At 34.6% G+C, this 16,956-nt stretch overlaps 1 long non-coding RNA gene across 1 annotated transcript; it reads right to left on the bottom strand.

The window, feature by feature from the left end:
- Positions 1–897: 897 nt before the first annotated feature.
- LOC132040575 (uncharacterized) lies at positions 898–1,869 on the bottom strand. The gene is made up of 3 exons (XR_009410720.1): positions 1,823–1,869; positions 1,551–1,739; positions 898–1,016 (listed from the first exon to the last, which is right to left on the bottom strand). It is a non-coding gene; the product is annotated as an uncharacterized LOC132040575 (long non-coding RNA).
- Between the last annotated feature and the right edge of the window lie 15,087 nt (positions 1,870–16,956).

Genomic DNA, 16,956 nt, shown 5'->3' with positions numbered 1-16,956 from the left:
AGGCAACACAACAATTTATTTACTTGTAAAAAGCTGACTGACAAAAATTGACTTCATAACATTGAATATTAGGTATTAAAACCATTTAAATGAAGCAGATCCCACTTTAACACACCAAATCATAGATACCGACATTCCGAGTGAGCTCGACCATTAATAATATTTATGCAAATACTTCTACGGCTAACAAAGACATCAATCAACATTAACCGCTTTAGTTACATATGATAGTATTCTTAACTAGTACTAGATTTAGAAAGCAATAGTTCAACTGCCTCTTTCCTTGCCACGGGTGAAGCTTCTTCTCAATTCAAACTTAACTGCACATTAATCCAAACGAAAAAAAAAAAAAAAAAAAAAAACGAAATTAGCCATAGTATAGATGCAAACCAAGGCAAATTAGGGTCAACATTGTTATTCAAAACTCTTTGATAACTAAACTACCACTAACTCAGCGCAAGTCATCGGTTTAGTCATTATATTTAACATATTTGTCTTTTCCCTAAGGATAATAAGGTCCAGTAACACTTATTTCATATTTCAGTGTCATACCGAATTCTCAACTCCTACAAAATATGTGTCTCAAGGAGAAGTTCGGGTAACATATGCAAAGGGACGTGGCCAAATCAGAATACTAATGATGGGGTGACAAAGGAAAAAATGGATGAGGCAGCAAAGGGAGAAGGATGATAAACTTTTACGAGAAGAGTTAAGGTAATAGCATTAGCACTTCCAATGATGTATCTACGGCTGAAGGAAGGGAAATAAATCAAAAAACAAGGTGAATGCATGAGATAGGGAGTGTGCAGGCATATAGGCTTGAAGGGACTCTAAATGAGATAAAGAATTTGATAACTAATTAATCACACTATAATTACCAAACACTGTTACAGGGAGGCCAACTCCAGGCAACACAACAATATGATAGTGTTCTCAACTAGTACTAGATTTAGAAAGCAATAGTTCAACTGCTTCTTTCCTTGCCTCTGGTGAAGCTTCTTTTCAAGTCAACTTAACTAAACATTACTCCAAAAGAAAAAAAAGAAAAAAAATTAACCATAAAGTATAGATGCAAACCAAGGCAAATTAGGTATTTATAGGTCAAGCCAGTTTAGTCATTATATCTAATCATATTTATCAGTATTGGTCAGTATTACTTGCATTCTTTGAATTGGTGATAGTTAAGATAACTTCTTCAAAATTCATCAACCCAGTTCAACAAGTTCTCACCATGTACAAGAAGGTTAGTCTGGCTCTCCAACAACATGTATGTCCTTTTTTAGGGCAGCGGTAATAAAATTGTGACTTGATTTGATTAAAACAAAAGAGGTAAACGAAATGTTTTTCAAGGTTTATCCCAAAATCCATCACCTATTTAGTATTTTTCTTGGGTCATCATCTCATAATACGCCTATCCACATGGATTTGAGTAACCAAAGCCAACAACAATAACTACACCTCCGTCCCAAAAGAATAACCAAAGCCAAAGAAACAGCAAAAATAAATAGCACTAAGATTCATTCCCTCAAAAGGGGAGGGAATCTGTATACCTCAAACAATTTTCTCCGGCAAGTACGGACAACATTGTCTGCATCTGTTCCCTTATATGCCTGGATTTGAAAAGTTTCTACGGGTACACGCAGAGTGAGATTTTTAACTTTAACGGTCATCAAGAATTCATGACATTCAGCCAAAATATAGTTCACTTTTTCAACAGACTCGACCTCGTACTTGTAATCCTGCAAGGCATGAAGAAAATACTGTAAGGATATTCAGGGTGAGAGAGACTGTTCAAACAGAGAAAAGATGAATAGAGGCATACATCAGTTTCTCTATTGTTGTAGTCCTGAATGGCATGGTTAGCCAGATTGTCACGACCCGCCTCGAGGGCCGCGACGGGTACCCGGAGCTAGATACCGAGCACCGTACCTCATACCATTATCGTCTTAACCCATATTCATATAAGCTTCGTAAACATGTACACACATCCACCTATATCAACATTCGTGACATATTTGAAAAGAATAATATACGAAATATACATCGAGAGCACATGACAACTGTTACCCACATACAAGTATCTACGAGCCTTTAACTAGAACTCTAGAGTCATGACGATGGGACAGGACCCCATCATATCCAAATATATATACACAAAAGAATATATCGATAGATGGCACCTATATACCGGTCTGGATGGGTCCCAGTGCTGGGGCAAGCTGATCCGACTCTAAGAAGCGGGGTCGTCTCGCCTACCCGTGGACATGATCACATCATCCAAAGAAAAGGATACCTCGGCACGAACAATGTATCGAGTATGTAAGGATGCATATATCATAAAGTAATTAGTACAAGGAGACAAAACAACTATTTAAAAGATACCGTCGGTAGTCGCTTGCCTCTTAAGGCGGAGCCATGCATGCATACGCATAACATATCATATCATATATTGTCGCGAACGTGCAAGTAAAGATCCATATATATTTTTACCTTATATTGAATAAAAGGAACGTACGGCCCGATCCATTATCCATATAGCCGACGCGTCCGGGGTCATCTGCGTCCGGGATAATATCATTATATGAGTAACATATATATATTATATCATAGAATATATATAATATACGTAAAAACTCATGCATCAAGAATCCAGGTCTCTAAATAAAAGTATACTCTCTCGGAGTGACATAAGGTCGTAAACCTCCTCCAGCATTATGACATCATTATCCTCAAATCGTGTCTCGAAGGGATCCATGACGTAACCTATCCGCCTCATATGTAATATAGCTCGGACACAAGTCAAGCCATATGCTTTATAGCACTCTCCGGGCCATATGTAATATAGCTCACCGAGACACGAGCAAGGGTCATATGCTTTATAGCCCACCACCGCATTTGTGTTGCAAATGAAACCATTTAGAATACAAATCTTGAAAATCCTTTGAACTGGAGTCATTGTGAGATCTTTCATGAACTATAAACCTTTGGCATTTCTGGGAGTAAAATTATAGGGAATGACATGTATGGAATCAGCATATCGGGGTCATGCCTTGAAAGAAGAAGGGGATAGCCTCACATACCTTTGTATCTCCTTAACGGCGTCGACTAAAAGCTCTCCTTCCGACTTACAATTCTACATACAAGGAAGTTCGTATGAAGGTTAGATTGTTGAGGGCATACTTAAGTTTGAACTAAAGCGGATAAGGCTAACGAAAATCGGGCGATTTCGAGTTTGTTTCGACAACTTTTTCTCATATAATCAAACAGCTCCCAAACAACACAACAACATCCATAATATCATAATATTTTAAGTTTCCTGAAGTTAAACATTATTCAAGAAAAACTAAACATTTCATGAATCCTCCATAACCATAACTGGAATACAACTTCATACTTATTTGTAATTCGAGTTCTTCAACTACTCAACACCCTTACTATTATAAAATAATTGTAATACTCACCTTGATTACGTAAAAATGATCTTTGGATGAAAAATATTCCACTTGAGAAAACTCCACTTGACTACCAAGAAGATTTCCAACTTCTATCAACTTTCCGGAAGCTTTTATACCCTTGATCCCACTAACTTTTGATGTTTGATCCTTTAATCTCCTCACTTGGATGTGTGATAGTGTGATATGGAGAGGATTCTAGAGGCTTGGAGAGTTTTTGGGTCGTGGAAAATGAGAAAAAATAAAATTAATAATTTGTAGGGAATATGTGCCTTATAAAATAGAATTGGACCAATAAATCGGGAATATACGGACAATATACGAAATTCAGATAATTTATACGGTCCGTATATTGGACCGTATGTTCCTTCCGGTATATCTCCAGAATTTTCCCCATTTTTCCTTTGGAAGGGTTCTATTCTATTTAACATATATATATTCACGGGCCGTATAAAATATACGGTCCGTATATTGGACCGTATAATCCCATTTATCTTTATGTATTTCCGTTCTCGTCGCTTCGTTTGATCTCGAATCCTTATGGAACCTTCTTGGTACTTGTGCAACACTTCGTTAGCGATCTAATGGACCTTATAACTCGTCCTTAAATCCTCGTTAAACATTCGTTAGTTCAATGACCATGAAATCTTTCCCAAACATAACATATACTCTACTTCTTTTTTGACGAATCTAGTTTCCACCAAACCCTACGACTCCGAAATCGGATCGCCTCTACACTAAGGCTGCCAATTGTCCTCTTATAGTCGTGAAGGTCTCGTGTCCACCTTGACCGACGTCAGTCCGTTCATGACACAACGTCACGAAATTACCGAGGTGTAACACAGATCCATCAGCAAGTCAATTTCTTTCTCAAAATCCAAGTACGGTATATACATAGCTGCCTTAGAATCACTGGGATATATGTCAATGTCGAAACCCTGTCAAATAAGCCAATCAGACATGAATTCTTATTCAAGTTGTATTGCACAGATCGGTCCAGATTTTAGTTATGCAGGGATCAGTTAAAGGAAGTGAAAGTTAAAGAAGCTGATATTCAATCGAGTACATATATTTAGATATGGAGCTTACATGCATGTTTCTTTCAGTATTTGGTCTAAAGAGAAGCAGGGGCTAACCAAATCACTTGAACACCACAGTTAACAGCACCGTCAAAATAACCATGGATTCTCCTATATTTATTTTAACACGTAACACCAAAACCTTATTGACTTGTAACTTGTAAGTAACCCCCATAATCTTATCTGCCACACTTGAGCCTCTAAACACTTCAGGACCTTAGACTAGGAAGAGCTTGGGATATTACAGCAGGTTTTCATTTAATCGGTAAGAGCTTGGGATACTACAGGTTAGCTAGGCTCAGATAACAGAAAGGTGATCGCGGCAAGAATAGCTTGTACACTCTACCCTCGCCGGACCCCAGTTTTGGGATTACATCGGTAAAAGTTGTTGTTGCTGTTGTAACCTCCTCAAGCAGGTCCCAAAGTAGAAGGGAGAAGAAACCTTGTAGTGTTAAGAATAGTCCAGGCTAAACAACTAATCAACGTCTAAAAATGTAATCCTAATGTTAAGAACATTCTCAGCCAACGAAAACTTCTCTTAATAATTGGTACTCCCATTGATCTTGGAACTGTGGAAAGCGATTACAATTGTAAATTTGAAATTTGACCAGCGACTAACTGAAATGATGATTCCTCAAAACACTTTTTCATAGGCTTGCAAATTGATAATATAAGTTTATGAGGGCAACGGATTTATAGCCAGTACCACAAATACAACAGCAACAACATACCAAGGATATATAGGTGGTACCACAAATAAAAGAACAATTTATGAAGACATATATTCTATAAATAAAGCAAGCAATGTGGTGTGGGTACAAGATTAGAATAAAAGAGAAGGCAAGAGTAGTGAAAGAAGACAAACCTCAGTTTCACAAATCTATTTGAAGTATCTCCAATAAATTCTGTGAAATATAGCGGGGTGTTTCTTCGAAGCGCCTTGAGGGATGAAACTTCATCGTCCCATAGAACCTCATTAGCCAAGAACCTGTGGGGCAGTTTCTTCTGCCAGTCAAGTAGTTCTTCTGTAGAACTTCGGCTTCTTCTCAGGTGAAAATTGACTCAATTGGCTACCAGCCATTTCTTCATCGAAACTATCAAGCAAACCTTGGCACCAACAAGAATTAGTGAACTTACGAAAAACGATTGAAAGAAACGATGATAATAAAAAGAAGAAATATGAGTAATACTACTATTTACCATCTCCAGTCCATTTTTGGGGGGCTTTTACAGAAATCAAGCACAAAAAAAAGAAGGTAAATTGTAAAGCTCATAATAAGGTGCTTACCGCTAGTTTTGGGAGACAAGAATTGACATCATCTTCAGAAAACACGGCCAGACCGGTAAGTACTTGATAACACTTATACACGGTTGCACCGGCACGTATTTGGAAAGTCTCGACAACAGTACCAAGAGTGAGATTCCTGACTTTAACAGTGATGAAATACTCAAGAAATCCTGTCTGCAGTCTGTTCACTTTCTCAATCTTCAAGAACTGGTACGTAAAAACCTGCATGCAAGGAGAGTCACTAACTAACTATTAGAGGACTACTAATACCACAAAGCAAAGACGAAATCATGCATGCATACATACATTGGACGGTTCCTTATTTTATTTCTGGATAGCAAGATTGGCCAGGTGTTCGATTTCATTGATTTCCTCCTTGGGGGTTTTGGGCCACTCTATTGGATATACGCTAATATTACCAGACGCACCAGGATAGATATCAAGATCCATATTCTGTCAATACAATCAAACTCAGTATACTAGTATTAAATTACAAATCCAAGGCAATTGAATTGAATAGAATAAATGCACATACATTGTATTTATAAAGTTGGGCGAAATAAAGGTCCCAAATAGATTCAAATTGAGGGCGATGTTCCTCCAAAGCGCCATCAGGAATAACATCTGGATCGACTTTATGCTCCATCGTTCCTCCTCCTTGTGCTGGTTGTTGTTGCCTAGATGCGGATCCCAAAATTATTATTATTTCTCAAATATGGGATGATCTACGCATGCAAACCCTAATCCCTAAACATCTATATTATATATATATATATATATATATATATATATATATATATATAGCAAATATGGTCTTTGTCCATTTTTAGCCCTTTGTCTTTTTATGTTATTCCTTTTCCTGTTCGGTTCATTAAAAAATCTTGGGCTCTAGAATCTCCTCATAAAACATTATTATTATTATTATTATTATTTAAAAAAATAAAATAATAAAACATCTAATTTTATATTTTTTTTTCTTCCTTTCAAATAATAAGTCTTCTTTGCAATGAAAATAATTAGCTAAATAATCCTATTCAAGATTTAGGTTACATAAAAATTTTGAATTTTATTTGAGCTGTCAGTGTTTACGTCTCTCTTTTTGTGTTGTTAATTAAATCAAATCAGAATGCCCCTACACTTTGTAGTTGTACATCATCAAAAGTACTCTAAAATGATTTTGTTTCTGGTGAACACTTGAATTAGTTTGGCCTCAATCGAATAACTGCGATGTTGATTAGTTGATTACGTAAAATATATACATGAATCGGTTGTTTTTGAACTTGGGTGTAATAACGGGACTAAATAGATTCAAATTGAGGGTGATGTTCCTCCAAAGCCCATCGGGGATAACATCTCAATCCAAGTATGTATCATTATTACCTTGTGCAATCAATTTCTTGCAACCGATTCATAAATTCACTCAACTGATTCTGAATCATATCCATAATCTAAATTTAATCATACGTCCTCATCACGATGACAATTCTTTCACCATACCACGCGATGTCACATCTAGTCGCCCATGTGCGAACCCGAGAACATATCCTCACCATCAGTGAGAGAGTGAAACAAAAGATACTCTTAGAACCCATTAGAATCAAGTACACACGATATGAATTAAAGAATGGAAGTTTCCTAAATGTCCTATAGCATCCCAAAGATAGATACAGAGCTCATCGTACCAATCCTCAAGTCTATACTAGACATTGTTCTTGTAATTGTGAGATCGGTGAAACTAAACCTCTGATACCAATTTATCACGACCCAAATTAGGAAGCCGTGAAGGCACTAACTCCCCCGTATCAGTAAGCCATCCACAACCCAATTAAAGCAATTTAAATAAGAAATGATGCGGAATAAACATACAAGTCAAGTTTTAAAACTTTAAAACCTTATAAATCATAAAATATGGAATAGGTACGTACATCCCCCAAGACTGGTGTCACTAGTGTTAACACCCAGTTTTGACCCTCCTTTCTTCCAATTTATTTCCTCGAGCTTTTAAGTTAATTATAAATAAAATATAGTATCGTCGCTACTATTTTCATTACTATTAGCAATTCAATTATAAATATTATTCTCATTATTATTATTATTATTATTATTATTATTATTATTATTATTATTATTATTATTATTATCATCATCATCATCATTTTTTTTTCTCTTTGATTTTATCATTCTTAAGGTTTCTCATGTTCATTGACTTAATCAAGTAGTAATACCATTCTAGTTTTACACTTTATAAATAGCTACTATAATATTTTTATTATAGCATTTTTATTTCACCAAACTTTGGAATATCTCATAATTTATTTAAGTGCTTGCCATTATAATTTTGTAAGGTATATTAACTAATTTAATTACTTAATATTACATGGTATTATATAATATGACTAAAAGAATATATTTTTATTCAACTATGACGCTCAAAGAAATTCAAAAAAAGAAGGAGAAAAGACCAACAACTTTAGCTAACTTAAAGCCCAAAATTAGCAGCCAAAACGACCCTTTTTTCTCCTTCACCAGCCCAAACGAAAAGCCCATACCCACAACTTATCCTCCTGATATACCTAAACTGCTCCTAAATGTTGTTTAGTCTTTGTCTCTTTGGTCTTAATATTGTAAACTTACACTTCTTTTAAGAAAGGTTCTGTAGGTCTTTGGTTTATCAAACTTTTTGCGTAAACGCCTGACTATAGTTAGTTATAGTGAGTTAAGGTTTAGCTAGAGTTAGTTGAATCAGTTGGTTCTTGGCTAGAGTTAGTTAAGGGCTTTTTCTTGTAATAGAGTTATTATAAGGGGAGGGAATAGTAGGCTAATTCCTAGGTTGCAAAAGGCTTGTAATATGAAAACGTTGTTCAGTTAGTGAAGTTGGAAATCCTACTGGTATAGGTCGTGATTTTTTATCCGTTAAGCATGGAGTTTTTAATGTAAATATCGCGTTTCATTTACTTTCTATTTTTTCTTGGGCGAAAGATAAAAGTAAAGCTTACTCTTTATCTGTTTTTAGTGGACTCTTAGTTTCTATCACAAGTCTTTTAGTGGTACAACATGAACTGATATGATCAAAAGTCAGACTTGACTCCTCAATATTTCTTCTTAAGGCATCCATCGAATGGGAACAGTTAAGAGCATAACAACTAGAATGGAAATATAATGAAGCCAGTGTATAATTGGATTTTGTACACGGTAAAAACTCCTATTTAACTATATGTTAACAGAGCAATAAACTGGAAATCCACTTTTGAGAGCTTAACACTCTGAACAAGTAACTAGTGACCAATCAGAATTGTCAACATTACTCTATAACCAGTGAATCAAGAAGTAAAAATTGGTGCTTTAGAAAGAAAATTGAATGTTGAGAGCCAAGCGAAAAAAGTGCCATTAGACTCCTCCAAAGTGTATGGAATGACTTAACATCAACTAAGCCAAAGTCTTGCAGAATTGGCTGTAACCATCAACTCATAATATCGAATGGTTGGTAGTATCCGGTTAGCGCGAACTATACACTATCAAATTAAGAGAAAGAATATGATTTCCTTACTGGTTTTTTGGTCAAAGAACTTGCTGCACTTGTAGTTGAAGACCAGTCAGGAATGAAACATATAGAACAATAAGCACTCTCTTATATATATATATATATATATATAGCCTTTCAAACAGACTTCAGATAATGCCAAAGCAAATGATGCCTTGTAGAGACAAAGATGTAGTATTCCCTATTGTTGAGAAATAAATTACTTATTAAAAGTTTGTTCTCTCTATCAGTTTAGATTTATGATGAGATGACTGCCCACTTAAACATAATATCAGAGCAAGCAAGAGCTCCTGAGTTCAAATCACATCATACCACCACCCAAGAAAAAGAAGACATATTTAATAAGTCAAGCATGGGCATGAGGGGGCGTGTTGCGTAGTGGTGGAGCTAGAATTTTCACAAAGGAGATTCAAAATATGAAAAAGAAAATGCACGAAGAATTGAACAAGATTCAACATCTACTATAAATACAACAACAACATACCCAGTTTAATACCACGAGGTGGGGTCTGGGGGAGGGTAGAGTGTAAGCAGAAGAAAGATTGTTTCCGAAAGGCCCTCGGCTCAAGTAACACATATAACATCTACTATGTATACATTAAAGGGAAAAGGGTCAAAAATACCCCTGAACTATTCGAAATAGGTCATCTATACCCTCCGTTAGTTTTTCGTGTCAAAAATGCCCTTGCAGTCAATGGAAGGGACCTCAAATACCCCTCCACTTAACAGCTGGTCATTTAAGTTGACGTGGCAGTGCCACGTGGAAAAAATTATCCACGTCGACGGCCACGTCAGCCTCTCTCCCTCTTATTTTATTTTTTCACTAGCTTCCCCTCCTCCTCCCACCCCTCAAAAAAAAAAAATTAACAAAAGTTTTGAAATTTTTTTATTTTTTCACCAACCCCCCTCCCCCCCCCCCCTTCAAAAGAATTTTTTTTTTTTTCGCCACCCCCACCCCCCGTGACCCAACAAGCCAGCACCTCCACCTTCCCAAAAAAAAATTGGTTTTAAAAAAAAGTTTTGAAAAGCTTTTGTTTTTAGTTTTTGCACCACCACCCCCCCCCCCTCCCCCCAAAAAAATAATTTTTGTTTGAAAAGAAGCTTGAATTTTTTTTTTTTTATTTTTTTTTTGGTTTCTTACTCCACCCACCCACCCAAAAAAAAAAAAATTGTGTTAAAAAAAGTTTTGTTTTTGATATTTTGCACCACCCACCCATCCCCCACGCAAAAAAAAAATCTTGAAAAGAAGTTTTGTATTTTTTTCACAAGCCCCCCCCTCCTCCCACCCCTCCCCAAAAAAATATAAAACTTCTTTTCAAGAATTTTTTTTTTGGGATGGGTGGTGCAAAAAATCAAAAAATGTAAACTTTTTTTAAAATTAATTTTTTTTTGGGTGGAAAAAAATAAAATTAAAAAAAAATTTTTTTGGGGGGAGGGGGGGTTGCAAAAAACCAAAACAAAAAACAAAAACTTTTCAAAACATTTTTTTAAAACCAATTTTTTTTTTTTTTGGAGGGTGGAGGTGGTTGGGTCACAGGGGGTGGGTTGAGGGGCTGGCCAAAAAAAGAAAAAAATTTCTTTGGATGGGGGGGGGGGGGGTGGGTGGGTGAAAAAATAAAAAAGAGGGAGAGAGGCTGACGTGGCCGTCCACGTGGATAATTTTTTCCACGTGGCACTGTCACGTCAACTTAAATGGTCAACCGTTAAGTGGAGGGGTATTTGAGGTCCCTTCCATTGACGGCAAGGGCATTTTTTACACGAAAAACTAACGGAGAGTATAGGTGACCTATTTCGAATAGTTCAGGGATATTTTTAACCCTTTTTCATACATTAAATATATTTTTGACCTTGTATATACGGTTTAATTTTTCGACTACGGGATTCGTATGGACCCCTTGTGCCCGCCTAGATCCGTCGAGACATGATATAATTAAGTTATAAGTCTCTCTAATAATTTAAATTTTTCGATGAAATGTAATAGTTTAAATTTTTCGATGAAATGATCACGCAGTTAAACCTCTGGACTCTTAAATAACTTGTACTAATATAAAGTCAAATAGCATTTGGTGCCTTAAAAAATATTTGATAGCGGCAGAATGACGCTCAAATCATCTGCAGATAGCATAAAATCCTTCTACATATCCTCCAAAATGTCACAAAAGTACCAATCATTCAGTTATTTAATTAATACTTGTACGGAGATTTAATTCAAATTATATGTTTAAGCTGAAAGCGTCATTGTTGAACAGCTTCTATGTGTTTGCTGCTAATTAAACACACATCACAGTAATTAGTGACAAAGACTAATAACAATTCTCAATGTTTTTGATGGAACTACTTTGCAATTGATTATTGTTAGTTAATAGATATTTCTATATATTTAATACTTAATCGTAATAAATTAATATAACATGAGGTAATTATTAAATGTTCATAAGTATTTTTGAGGACCACTTAGCTCAATTCCATGGACAAGAGACTACAATACGAAATTATATCACAAGCTTCTATTAAATTAAATATTAAATCAAAATAAAGTATAAACTACGGGGGGAAAATAGCGTAACCACTCCATTACTACTAATATTAAGGTACAGTTGACTGAATTGAGCCACCAAGAGTTGGGAATATTATTTGCATAAATTCCAAATAGTAACTGACAAAAAAAAAATAGAATCCTCTACTTTACCTTTGAAAATCAAAGCAACAGACAAGTTAAAAAGAAAAAGAAAAAAAATTTAAAAATTAATTTTAATGACTATATAAGTAGTATATATCATAGAGGAACAGAGTGGTGGAATGTTGGATAATCACCAACAGTTACCGATAATTCAGTAGACAAGTAATTAAATTCTAAGTAAATAAAATTGTTTATTTTTTTTTTAATGATGAATTCAAGTGTCATAACTCGTACATAGCATTGACTTCTTGATCTTCATTTAAATTTATGTTTTCTATTGTGAAAAATAAAGTTCCAATAACTGATTTTATTAATGATAAAATATAGCAAGGATAACGTTGGCTTACCGAAAAAAATATTAGACTGTCGTCTACATTAACTTACAAGATTTTATACCATGGTCAATGTTTTCTCATAAAATTTTCAGTTTGCTCAAACAAAATTTTTAGGCTGTGATTTTGAAGGTTCATAAGTTGTGATAGAGAGAAAAAAGCGAATTTATTAAAAAGTTGTTCCAAGATAGACTTACCGACAAAAGTTTCTGGGTATAATCATCTAGTATTCGCTCTTTACCAGGGTTTATCCATTTCGTTGGCTTACATTAAACTGCTTTAACTAATTAATATTGACATATTTTTATCAATTTTTATAGTTCACAAAATAGTATGAAATACAATATGGTTTATTTCTCTTTTTTTTTTTCCCCTTAAAATTATTTGGATGAGCACATGAATTAATCTACATCTATCTGTATCTATATTAATGAGTGTTGCATCTCTTTGTAGATGAAGGTATTGATACTTTTGGTCAACGTGAGCCCTTTTTCGAGTTTTGTTAATTTATGCATTTAAGTGATTATTACTATATATTAATTTGAGATAGTTGGAAAACTATAAGTTTTAAATCATGGATTGTCTCTGCTCAAATGCACTCTCTGTCATTGTGTGGATGATCCACCTAATAATAACTCGAATTTTATTAATAAGAAATATAGCAGATAATTTATTTCATCTTTAGACAACTAACTTCTTCATTCTTGGACCTCGCTTCGTAATTTTTATTTTTTCATTCGGTCTCAGAACCTTTTCAATACGGTCTTGATTGCTAGTTCTCGTTCATAATTTTGCTACAGATGATAAACAAATAATATTTTTATGGTGACTCTTCCTTTTAATGACCGGCATATCTATGATTCTTGGTGACATCGATCCGTGAACCTATTCTTTGGACGGGATGGTCGTAGATATGATGTAAGTCATTACTCTCATGTTCAAACGACAATGAGGCAGCGTTTAGGTGTATGCTCCCGGATCACGTTCATAAGTCGGTGTCCCTAATGTATACATAGATTTGAGGGTGTTCATGTTGGATATTATTGCGTACATTCTACCCTCCCAAATCCCACTTTGTGAGATTTCACTGGGTATGTTGTTGTTGTCGATGGATCCGTCAGTCAAAAAAAGTCGTGCCTTTTCCGGGGTAAGTGATTATATTTTGCTGGTTGTGTATATGGAAATCGTTCTGACGTGTATATTGCGTGGTAGACGTGATTGGACGGGAACAGTACAATTGCACTGCAGGCACGCTTTAACAATGAGCCAGTTTTTAAGCATGTATATTAAAAGTGTGCTAGCAGAATTGTTGTATTTACTTGTGTTCAGGGGCAAGGCACAAGGGCTAAAGCAAGAGCTTTTCACTTTGGCCTCAAATGGTGTATGGAAAAGGATACAATTTGATCATTGGAGAAATTGATCCAATATTTACTTCAAAACTGCATCAAAGGCACTTGGTTAACACCATGGAGGCTTGAAGGTACAGTAAATGAGATAAAGAATTTGATAACTTATTAATCACATTATAATTACTAAACATTGTTATTCTTGGGAGCGGAAACAAGGTTGCGGATAAAGCACCTCTGTGAGTCACACCAAAGATGATGTGTACATACTCTCTTTTTGATAAATCTACCAAGTACAAAAACGAGTTCGATGTTTGTTAAATGTGGAGAGATGGTTGCATGCCTACACAGAGAGACTCCAAAAGTACCAAATGCTCAATCAAAAGAAAGAGCAATCAACTATATCATGCCCCGGGAATCCCTAGATACAAAGAGGGTACGAACTAACTTCCACCATTTTGAGTCAAGAAGAAAAATCCAGATGTGCTTGTATATGAGCCACCTTGGTTTACTGGCTTTATTGTCGCGATATTAGAGCATGTCATTAAGTGTAAATAGGAAGTTAAAGAAATTGTGATATTTCCACACCCAATATTTTTAGTCATATTTTATAAGTAACCCTTGTGAGGTAAATGAAATAATATTGATATATAATGTTTATTTACACTATTAAAAGCTGTTATATTTACCTGTTTGGCCATAAGAATTTTTCACTTTTTTTCGGAAAATGTTTTCACTTTATTTGAATCAACGTTTGGCCATGAAATTCCAAATACAACTTCAAGTTGTATTTGAAATTTGAAAAACACCAAAAAACTTAGTAGGCGTTTGGCTTGACAACTAAATATTTTTCACTTTATTTGGTATTTTGGAGCTAGAGTTGGAGTTGAAGATAGAGTTGTGTTTGGTTATAGTTTTTGCAAAGAATATTTGGTTGTTTGAATGTATTGAAAGTGAAAAAAGGGAAAAAAAGTGAAAACAAGTTTTTTAATGTTTTTCAAATTCCAAATACAAATTTGGAATTTCCATTGTCAAACATTCATTTCCAAATAAAGTGAAAATGTTTTCCGGAAAAAGTGAATATTTTTCATGGCCAAACAGGCCCTTATTTTCATTTATTTTCCACTTTTTTCACTTTCGGTACATTCAAATAACCAAATATTCTTTGCCAAAATTATAACCAAACGCAACTCCATCTTCAACTCTAATTTCAAAATTCCAAATAAAGTGAAAAATATTTGGTTTTCATGGCCAAACACCTACTTATAATAGGCATAAGAGTACAAATTTAAACCTTGTGACTAAATATATTAAGATTGCAAGAATCTAAATGCCCAAATCTAACCATATTTCTAAATAGGTTAAGATTTTATTAGGAGCTCAATTGTATTTTTATGGCAAGTATTAATGTTGTGATTTTTGCTAAGAGTCCCCGACCAACCTATATGAATGCCTGTGACCTCCATCAATTTGGCAGATTGACGGTACATCAAAGGACACTTTCAACACTTACTAGAGCAATAATGCCTAAAGGTACGTTACTATTTTATTTTTGCTGCAATAGTTGTGTATGACTTATTTTCAACATTTGCAAGTAGACTAGTCACATAGATTTAGAATGGTTGGAAATTTTTACAATCAATTAAATTTATCACGGAATCACATTCGGTTCGTTACATGAACTGAAGGGTAATAGTCTATTAATTATCCCTCTCAATTCATTTTAGTTGATTTACATCCACTCTTCTTTTCGAGAATGGCCACAATCATAAGCAAGCGACCTTTTGGGTGGGCCTCCCCCAAAGCACGTATCAATTGGTGTCGTTATTTGTAACTATTTTTCGAGAATCTATAGAATCAGTTGTTAGCAAGAATGAAATTAAATGTCATGGAATAGAGATTTTTTACATGTCATATAATTCTCGTTTTTCAGATCCATAAAATAGACAAAATTGAGGGGGGGATACAAAAGTTGAAGCAATAATATAGAAGAACAAGAGTTAGACTGAATACACGATTTTGATCAAATCTAATACATAAAACTTGATCTAGGATCAAAATCTTGAAATGAGAATTCTACTTTTCCCGTTTAGCAAACTACTAATAAATACCATTTCTAAAAACTTGAAAAGATCAGTTTAAAATTAAGGTATGTTGTGAATAATTGTATCCAATTTAAAGTAAAAGAATTAATGTTTAATGATTATCAAGATTTACTTAAATTTCTTACCAAGGAAAGCTACTACTAATAAATTGACTGATATTTCATATGTTTTAATCTCTGTGTTCGTTGGTGCATTGGTGTTCCGTTCACACGTTTTGTATATAAACTTTAATTTTTTTACAAAAATCTGAAGACTAAAAATCTAGGTAACTCCACAAATTTGGCACAATTAGTAAGTTAGTCACTCCATAAATTTGACTAAATTAGACACCTTCATTTTGTTTTGTATTTTTGCTTACTCGGAACTAAACAACAAACATTACCCGTGCAATAATTTTATTGGTGATACTGTTATCTAAATGACGTGTGACATTAAGTACTCAAGATTCGTCTGTTTTAAAAGACAAAATCAACATATGTGACGAGGTGTCCCTCTAGTCACTAGTTAAAGTTGGGTTAATAACACTTTTGATCCCTCAATTATTGATAAATTTTAATTTTAATCCTTATAATATCTGACTAAGTACATTTAACCTTCAGTTAATTAAAATGTGTGCTTTTGATCTCTTTGCTTAGGAATATCACAAATTTTCAGAATTATTAATTTTTCCCTCGTTTAGATGTGTTATGTTATACTTGTATTGTTACTCCACATTTAAGGTTAATATACTTCCAAAAAATAGTTTAAATAACATATTTCCTACATAAAGGGATCAAAATCCCACATTTTAATTAATTAAAGGTCAAATATATTGGATCATATACCACAAGGACCAAAATCAAAGTTTACCAATAATTGGGAGAGCAAAAACACTATTCTCCCAGTTAAGTAATTTACCGGGCGTTCGAGCCCTGAGTATGGAAAAAACCTAGGGTAGGGAGCGCTTCCCACCGAATGGGCCCTATTCGGCTCGAATCCAGTTATAGTTAGACTCCAATGCGAATACCGAACACCGAGTGAGAAACCAAAAATAAATAAATTTACGGGGCTATTTAGGTATTTAACCAAAATCTAAGTCAAACCCTAGGTGATGTTTGTCTTTGGTCTTAAAATATTTTTTAAAATCTTAAAAA

The sequence above is a fragment of the Lycium ferocissimum genome, chromosome 12, assembly GCF_029784015.1.
Source record: "Lycium ferocissimum isolate CSIRO_LF1 chromosome 12, AGI_CSIRO_Lferr_CH_V1, whole genome shotgun sequence".
In the NCBI taxonomy this organism is placed as follows: Eukaryota; Viridiplantae; Streptophyta; class Magnoliopsida; order Solanales; family Solanaceae; genus Lycium; species Lycium ferocissimum.
This window is presented reverse-complemented; position numbering and strand designations above follow the sequence as displayed.